Source organism: Cebus imitator, unplaced genomic scaffold (genome assembly GCF_001604975.1).
Source record: "Cebus imitator isolate Cc_AM_T3 unplaced genomic scaffold, Cebus_imitator-1.0 Scaffold5, whole genome shotgun sequence".
Taxonomy (NCBI): domain Eukaryota; kingdom Metazoa; phylum Chordata; class Mammalia; order Primates; family Cebidae; genus Cebus; species Cebus imitator.
Window position 1 is genome coordinate 6354190 of NW_016107320.1, and position 9758 is coordinate 6363947.

The following is a 9758-nucleotide window of genomic DNA, read 5'->3' on the forward strand; positions in this document are numbered from 1 at the left end:
TCCTGCCTCGGCCTCCTGAGTAGCTGGGACTACAGGCATGAGCCACCACACCACTAATTTTTGTATTTTTAGTTGAGATGGAGTTTCACTATGTTGTCCAGGCTGGTCTTGAACTCCTGACCTCAAGTCATCTGCCCATCTCAGCCTCCCAAAGTGCTACAATTACAGGCGTGAACCACTGTGCCCAGCTAGTAGTAACAAGGTATTGATTGAACCAGAGTGTGGTGTGCAGGGTGGGGTGTGTCAAGATCGAGAATCAGTGAGCAGCACAGGGGATGTTCTGGGTCGGGAGTCAGACCTTCCCATTGGCCCCCTACCCACCTGCACACTTAATTTGTTTTCTTTCCCCTCATTCTACTGCCTTGCCCAGACTTCAGGTCTACCAGCTCCACTTCGTGATTTCTTTGGCCTTCAAAATTCAGTTCAATAAGGAAAGTTTTAGCATTATTTTCATGTAGGTCCTTGACATTTCTTGCTAAGGTTATCAGTAGATTTCTTTTTTATATGGTGTAATCATTCAGGCCATCGCTCAAATGCCATCTCTCTAGAGAAGCCTTCCTTGACTAACATACCAAAAATGGTTCCAGTGCCACTACCTGGTATGCCAGCCTGTCCTCTTGTGTCCTGTGGTCCTGACGTTCTGTGATAATGCTATGTAATTCTCTGCTGTCCCATAGGGTAGCCACAAGCCACATGTATTCATACAGTCACTATTGAGCACTATATAATGTGGCTGGTGCAACTGACACATTACCATTTTAGTTGAATGAAATTTACATGAATTTACATTGAAATAGCCATCTACGGCTGGTGGCTACGGTATTGGACAGCATGGCTCTGTTTGTCCACTGGAATGTGGAGGGTGAGGATTTGGATTTACCTAGAATGTTGGAAACGGGTTTATAACGTCGGGAAAAGTCCACACCGAGGCAATGGATTACTCACCAAGGCTAGTTTACTTCCCACAGGAAGGGTGCAGCTCACTGGCAGCCTTGCCACGAGAGCACACCTGAACAAAGGAGACAGGAATGTTTATAACTTTCATAACCTGATGCAAGTGCCCTACTGCTGTGTCCGATTTCCATTTGCCAGAATGGGACCTCACATTCTATGCTTGACCTGATTGGCTAAAAACTTGGAAATTTCCTGAGTAGATAAAGGGAAAGAAGACAAGGAAGGAGAGGAAGCCAGTCAGGAGAAGGTCAGGAGGGTTTCCAAATAAGGAATGGTGTGCACCGGGGTTTGGAGCTTGCCTAGTTCTGTTCAGACATGTTGGAGCGAGTCAAGGTAGCTGATTTAAGACGTAGCTGATTTACAGAATATATATACATTTTAAGATACAAGGTCTCACTCCTTTGCCCAAGCTGGCCTTGAACTCCTGTGCTCAGGCAATCCTCCCACCTCAGCCTCCTGAGTTGCTGGGATTACAGGCAGGAGCCACTGTTCCTGGTTATTGTATATTTTAAAATAACTAAAAGACTGGAATTGGAAGTTCCTTACACAAAGAAATGATAAATGCTTGAGATAATGGCTATGCTAATTACCCTGATTAGATCATCACACCTTGCGTGCTTATATCAAAACATCATATAAATATTTGTATTTATATATTTTTAAATTATATTTCTATGTGATATTTTGATATATTTTGTAATGATCACTCTACATATGTACATACTTATACATATGTACAAACCAAAGAAACCATACTTATTTATACACATGTACATACATACAAACCAAATAAACTAGGATATGGCTATCCCAGTTCTATTAAAAAATTGAGATTTTTTTGTCTTTTTTTCCCCCCAAGTATGCCCTACATATTTACATTTTCTTCTTTATTGATATTTCCTATTGTTCTTTTTTTTGTTTTCGAAAATAATTTCTTCTTGAGTCAGTTGTGATGATTTATACCCGTATAGAGATTACTAGTTTGATCAAAATCATCTCATTTATTGTTAAAAATTGTTTGGTGGTATTATCTCCTAAATGAAGATTTTCCTCTCTCTCTGTGATTATATTCCATTTCCCATTCATTACATTTTTGTTTTATTCCAGTTTTTCTTGGTTTGGCTTTCCTATGATTTGTGTCTTTTACTTTCTTTACAAAGAACAGCCTTGGTATTTATCAATTCTATTTCTTTTTAATTTCACAATTGTTTTCTGCTTTTACCATAACATTCCCACTTGTGCTTCCGTGGATTAATTTTGTGTTCTTTTTCTAGTTCCTTCAATTAATTTATTTATTTTCATTTGCTAAAAACTTAATAATAACAGTACGTAAAGTCCCAAATCTTTTTCTGACTACTGTGGGATTCTTTCCATGTGCTTTGGCATGTAGTATTACCACTGCCATCGGTATAGATGGTGTTACAGTTCTTACTTCCTCTTACATCCAGGGAATACTAAGGAGACTCCTTTTAAATTTGCAAGAGGTTTGACTTCTAAAAGTGCTATGCTCCTTTTTTTGATGTATAGTCTTACCCATTTCTTCTGTTTTTCTCTAGGAACTGAACTCAGGTTTTGTTGAAGGTAGCAAACTGCCTAGCTAAAACTGCTCAATGTTTTCCAGCTAAAAATTGCTCAGGTATTTCCTGCAGCTAGTTAGGGCATGTTACCCAGCTCTGACAAGAGAGATGGAGATGCAGGTCCTTGAAGAGAGTCCCCTCGGAACAAAAAGGCAAAGACATACCAGCAGAAAACCCATTTGCTCTTTCCTTCTCCTCCTCACTGAAATGCAAATGCTATGTCTGGAGGTATGGGAAAAAGAAAGCATAAGGATAAAAATCTAACAAGCTAAGAATGACAGGGCAGAAAGATAGAAAGGATCAGTGTCCCTGATGGCATCATTGTACCAGCAAGACTCATGGTGATGTAAGTCAAGTGAATGCCCAGCTGCTGCTAGCTGTTTTTTGTTATTTGCAGCTAAATGCATTGTACCCTGTAGCAAGAGAATATGGCTTGTCAAAAGTCTGCTTTTGTATATTAATTAGATATGCCAACCGGATGCAGTGGCTTACACCTGTAATCCCAGCACTTTGGGAGGCCAAGGCAGGTGGATCAGTTGAGGTCAGGAGTTCGAGAGCAGCCTGACCAACATGGCAAAACCCTGTCTATCCTCAAAACTAGCTGGGCGTGGTGGCTCCTGCCTATAGTTCTAGCTACTTGGGAGGCTGAGGCAGGAGAATCTACTGAACCCAGGAGGAGGAGGTTGCAGTGAGTTGAGATTGCACCATTGCACTCCAGCCTGGGCGACAGAGCAAGACTGTCAAAACAAAACAAAACAAAACAAAACAAAAAATCATGATATGCCAATTGCTATAGCATCTAGACTGCAAATGTACATCACAGCAATCTAGTTCTCTGTTCTCTTTGTTTAGGGGTGGGCATGGAGCTTAATTCGGACCAATGAGACAACGAGAGAAGTCCATTGGGTTAGGAGTGCTTCTCGGCAAGGTTTCTTTGCTTCTAAAAGAGGAATGCGAGGAAAAAGTCCCAATCTTGGTGTAGATGTTGGTGTGGGGGGATGTATATAAAGCCTATAGCTGCTGAAGCCATCTGGCAAACTTGAGGGGAACAGCTGACTCTCTGATCTGACAGAATACAGAAATGGAAAGAATTTAGATCCTGATATGGTTGAGAGGCTGCCCTACCTTGGGACTTCTTTTTCTGTGAGTTAACAAGTTTGCTTATTGTTAAGTTGCTTTAGTGGGTTTGCTATTCCTTGTAGCTAAAACATCTTCTTTATCACAGCACTATCTACTTCATTCTCTCATTCTGCTATCCTTATTACAAGTATATTTACAAGCTCATTGTCACTCATGTCATCAGTTTCATCGGCACCAGCAACAGCATCACCAGCAACATTTATTGAGTGTTTTATTTTTCTCTCTTAAATCTTACATCAATCCCTAAGCTCAGATGCTATTTTTTAAAAAATATTTTTTTTTAAGGACTGGGTCTTGCTCTGTCACCCAGGCTGGAGCACAGTCGCATGATCATACCTCACTGCAGCCTCAAACTCCTGGGCTCAAGTGATCCTCCTGCTTCAGTCTCCCCAAGTGCTGGGATTACAGGTGTGACCACTATGCCCTGCCCTATTATTATTGATTCAAATTTACAGATGAGGAAAATCAGGCAAAGGAAGGCTACATGATGTCCTAAATTGCTTATTTAGTAAGTGGCAGAGCCAGGATTGAAACTCAGACCTGAGTGACTCCTAGACTAGTCCACACCACTGTGATATGACCTTTCACATTTTTTCTTTCATCCATCATCATGATATCTTTCTCTTCTGAGTTCCAGGGAAGTTTCTCAAGTTGGACGACCAATTTTCTACAGGATTTTCCTGTGATGTCCAACTCCTTCATTTACTGCTTCCATTATATTTCACATCACCTGCAATTTCCCTTATATCTAAAACCAATTGCTCCTATATCTAAGATGCAACATCCTTCTGAATTATAGTGATAATGCAGTAGGGTGTTTTGAAGGTTTCTGTATGTTTCCTGTAGAAAAGTTATGTCACAGGGGGATGTACACTTCCATTTCCCAGTAGTTTACTTTTAAGCCACAAGTATAGCACTTTCCCTTGTTAGTTCAATCTTACAGGTATATAATTTTCTGTATTTCCAGTGTTAGAATTTGAGATTCAGAGAGCTATGAGTGCCTTTTTTAATCTTTCAGTCCTAGGAAAAGGAGAAACAGGGCCGCCTGTCGTTTCTGTGGTTTTATTTTGCCAGTTTAATTTCTAATTGACTGTGGAAGCATCAAGAGAGCTATAGCTCAAGGCAGTTGAATGGCCCAGAACTTCACAGGTGAGCCACGTCAATTCTTTTCCATGTTTATTGTGGAAGCCAAGGTCAGCAGAGGCCGTGCCTCTTGCTCTAAGTGCCCAGACCACCCCCATTAGGAGCCTCCCACAGCAACGACTCCACTCAACCCACGATAAGTGAGGTTGGCACTGTGTCTCTCTCTTTGTACATTTTGTTTTCTGAAGTTGCTTGTAGGATGAAGCTTTGAGTCCTTGTTACCATCAGCTTAATCTCCAGCCTCTCTGAATTGGAGGATTTTGTTTGTGTTTGATTAGAGCCTGTTGCCAGAAGAAGGTGCCAAAGTCAGACATAAAACAGGGAACTTTGATGTGGTGTCAAGTCTTTTCCTGATGTTATTGATCCTCTTTTCCTTTTTCTTTTTTGTTATTTTTGATCCCCTTTTCACTTCCCAAAGATTGACCTTTGCTGTCCTACAGGGCAGTACAAAGACGGGGTCTTCCTGTCTCTGCCTCTCCTGCCCTCAGACTCCTATCCTGGGTCTTTTCTTTTTTTTATAGAGATAGGGCCTAACTTGTTTTTTTGTGTTTTGTTTTGTTTTGTGAGATGGGGTCTGGCTCTGTCACCCAGGCTGGAGTGCAGTGGTGCGATCTTGGCTTACTGCAACCTCTGTCTCCTGGGTTCAAGTGATTCTTCTGCCTCAGCCTCCTGAGTAGCTGGGATTACAAGTGTGCACCACCACACCCAGCTAATTTTTGTATTTTTGGTAGAGACAGGGTTTTGCTATGCTGACCAGCCTAGTCTTGAACTCCTGACCTCAGGTAATCCACCTGCCTTGGCTTCCCAAAATGCTGCGATTCCAGGCATGAGCCACCACACCCAGCCGGGTGTCTCACTTTGTTTCCCAGACTGGTCTTGAATTCGTGGCTTCAAGCAGTCCTTCCGCCTTGGCCTCCTGAAGTACTGGGATTACAGGCATGAGCCACCATCATGCCTGGCTTACTCTGAGCCTTATATATGCCCTCTTTATAATTCTTATTTGGGTAACACCCTGTTCTCCCTCACGAAATCCATACCCCTTCTACAAGAAGAGATCTTTCCTGGTTCCTACCTGAGTACATCTTGGATGTCCATGAGCCTAGTGAAAAAGATGATGTTTGCTTTTGCAGAAGTTTCAGGCTGGAGACTGGGCTGGAGTCCAGGGAAGGTGAAGAGTGGTTCATGTTTAGGGTAGTTTTTCTGTATGGAGAACTGCTAGGAAATCAACAAATCAACTGTCTATAGGGCAATCTTTTTTTTTTTTTTTTGAGATGGAGTCTCACTCTGTCTCCAGGCTGGAGTACAGTGGCGCCATCTCGGCTCACTGCAACCTCCACCTCCTGGGTTCAAGTGAGACTCCTGCCACAGCCTCCCGAGTGGCTGGGATTACAGGCTTGTGCCACCACGCCCAGATAATTTTTGTACTTTTAGTAGAGACAGGGTTTCGCCAAGTTGGCCAGGGTGGTCTCCAACTCCTGACCTCAGGTGATCCGCCCACCTTGGCCTCTCAAAGTGCTGGGATTCCAGGTGTGAGCCACTGCACCCAGCCTGTAAGGCAATTTTCAAATAAACATCGCAGTCTAGTCCTATATAAATAAAAAATATTTCTCTTGTTAGCAGGACTCGGTCTCTGCTTTTATGAAAAATGGCCCTCTCTGTTGTGCTGAAAGGTATTGGGTCATTTCTTGCTCTGTGTGAGTGCTAGGACATTCAGCTGGGCCTCACCTAATTTTAATTTTTACTTTACTTATCAACAAACAGTATTAAATATGCTGATACTGCTAAATACGATTAACTCTTTTAATGTATAATCTCCTGAAGATGGAAAGATTTTTTGAATTTTTTTCAAACTCCTCCCTTCACACAGTGTATCCCAGATGCTGGTGGATCACTACCCTCTCCTGCCTTTCCTCAGTGATCTCAATGTAATTAACTTGTAGTCTCTGCTGAGTGCATGCTGGAAAACTGGAGAACTCTCCCCATGACTTTTTTTCTTTTTTTAAAGGAATCCCAGGATCTTGGGTGCCATGGGTCACGCCTGTAATTCCAGCACTTTGGGAGCCCGAGGCAGGTGGATCATTTGAGATCAGGAGTTCGAGACCAACTTGGCTGACATGGTGAGACCCTGTTCTACTAAAAATACAAAAATTAGCCAGAAGTTTAGTATGATGATATATGACTGTAATCCCAGCTACTCGGGAGGCTGAGGCAGGAGGATCACTTGAACCTGGGAGGCGGAGGTTACAGTGAGCCCAGATTGCACCACTGCACTGCAGCCTGGGTGACAAAGCCAGACTCTGTCTCTAAATAAATAAATAAATGAATAAATAAATTAACCACGCATGGTGGTGCACATCTATACTCTCAGCGACTTGGGAGTCTGAGGAGGGAGGATTGCTTGAGCCCAGGAATTCCAGGCTGTAATAAGCTATGATGGTGCCACTGCAGTCCAGTCCAGCCTGGGTGACAGAACAAGACATTGTCTCCAAAAGAAAGGGCATGACTCTTCTGTCCACCACCTGCACCACACATTAGTTTGAATGGAGAACTTACTATACCTCAACAGAATTTATTCACACAGTAAAAATGTAAGAGCCATGTGGACTTTTCTAAAGATTTCTGCAAGGAGTATGTATTCATGTACATGGGTTTCCACTGCACGCCCCTTGCCAAGTAATCCCATCTCCTTGCCATCCCTGCCTTCCCCAGCATCTCCTTAGGCCATCATATTCCCAGGGGTGTATGCGTATGCTGTGCCTTGCTTGAAGGCTCCTTTCCTTCTTCTACCCTCATTTCTCCGGGGAGCTTTAGATTCTTTCCCTAAGTGGAATGGGCCCTCACTCTATCTTTTTTCTTTTGAGTTGGAGTCTTGCTCTGTTGCCCAGGCTAGAGTACAGTGGCGTGACCTTAGCTCACTGCAACTAAAAAGGGAGTTATTTTCTCAGCATCTCTGCTATCTGTTAACCTTGAAAGAGCTGCAGATGAATGCTATCTCTGCCGGCTGGAGCCTGGCACTGGTTCATGCCCCCACGTCTCCACAGACCAGGCTCCCTCCTGGAAACACCTCTGCCAACAAACAGCTTGTTGCTTTTGTCTTGTCTCTGTAAGCCCCCTCTCCTGCTAGTCCCCACTCATGCTGCATATAAATTAGCAAATCAATAAAGACAAAAGATTGTAAGGTCAAACATCCAGCGAATAAACAATAACAGAGTTCCACCTCAGCTCCCCTTTAGCGTTGTAAGCCTATAAAAGGGGAGAGAAGCTGCAACTTGGGGAGCTCGGTGAATGAGGCTGTAGCCCCCATGCAGCTCCTGGCCAAGTAAAAAGCCACTTCCTTCCTCAGTTCTGTGTTCAAAAGGTTTGTTCCCTGCCGCTCCTGCTTCATAACCCCTACCTCCTGGGTTTAAGCTATTCTTGTGCCTCAGCCTCCTGAGTAGCTGGGACTACAGGCGCTCACCACCACACCCAGCTAATTTTTGTATCTTTTGTAGGGACAGGGTTTTGACATGTTGGCCAGGCTTGTTTGTGTGTGTGTATGTGCATGTGTGTAGATTATGTCTTCAGTTTTAGACATGTTAAGGTTGAGATGCTTGTGAAATAATTGAGTAAAAGCTGGAGATATGAGTATGGACTTCAGGGAAGAGGCAGATGGGCAGGACAGAGAAAATTTCAGGGTCATCAACATAAGGGTGATATCTACATTCTGAGAAATAGACGGGATCACTCAGGCAGAGACTATCTGTAGAGAAGAGCTCTCTATACAGAAATGGGCTCTGAGATTTCCAGCATAGAGATGGTGAGCAGAAGAGGAAGGGCCTGTAAAGGACACTGAGAGGAGCACCAGTGAGGCACACAAAATCCTTGAGAGAACGATGGCAGGCAGGAGGAGCTTCAGGAGAAGCGGTCAGCTGAGAGCTGCCGAAAGCGCCCCCCAGCCAAGAGCAGAATGCTCTCTTCTTGCACACACTAAGTATGTTTTTTAGAGGGTGTTACTATTCTTGACCTTAGTAAGAGAGTATGAAAATAAGCTATCAGCCTCCCATTCTTTTCATGATTAGTGGTGGTTTCATCTGGCTCCATTAGGATTAGGAAACATTACTAAAACTTATTTATAATATATATTTATTTTAGCAATTGTGGAGTTGGACCAAGTTGACTGTCCTTCACTGGGACCGGAATAACAGCCTCATTAGAATTTCAGTGGGCCTAGGTTAGAAATTAAACGTTAATTTTTCTATAGGCCAATATATAAGAATGGGTAACATCCCTCAGAAAAATGTTCCAAAAAACGTTTTATTAAAGTTTTACTTTTTTTTTTTTTGAGATGGAGTCTTGCTCTGTCACCAGGCTGGAGTGCAGTGGCACAATCTTGGCTCACTGAAACCTCCGCCTCCCGGGTTCATGCGATTCTCCTGCCTCAGCCTCCCGAGTAGCTGACACTACAGGTGCGCGCCACCATGCCCAGCTAATTTTTGTATTTTTAGTAGAGATGGGATTTCACCATGTTAGCCGGGATGGTCTCGATCTCTTGACCTCGTGATCCACCTGCCTTAGCCTCCCAAAGTGCTGGAATTAAGGATGTGAACCACCACGCCCAGTCTGAACTTCTACTTTTAAGACTATTGTGTATTCAAATCCTGGGTCCTCTTTCACACAGTTTCCTCTAATGGGGGCATTTTACAAATATAATAACCAGGATATTGATATTGATACAGTCTAGTTACTTTTTCATCACCACAAAGAACCTGGTGTTACTCTTTCATAGCCACACCTGCCTCCTTCTCTCCACCCCGTCCCTCACCCCTGGCAACCCATTAATCTGTTATCCATTTCTACAATTTTGTCATTTCAAAAATGGTAGATAAATGGAATTGTACAGTTTCTCATCTCTGAGATTGGCTCTTTCCTTTTTTTTTTTTTTTTTTTTTTTTTTTTTTTTTTTTT

General features: G+C 42.9%; 1 long non-coding RNA gene across 1 annotated transcript in view; it reads left to right on the forward strand.

Moving 5' to 3' along the window:
• LOC119472301 overlaps positions 1-6931 on the forward strand; it is an 11821-nt gene extending 4890 nt beyond the window's left edge. Inside the window, exons 2-3 of the long non-coding RNA XR_005201432.1 lie at positions 4690-4820; positions 6820-6931. This is a non-coding gene — a long non-coding RNA (uncharacterized LOC119472301). The remainder of the gene's footprint in view (positions 1-4689; positions 4821-6819) is intronic.
• The last annotated feature ends 2827 nt before the right edge of the window (positions 6932-9758 follow it).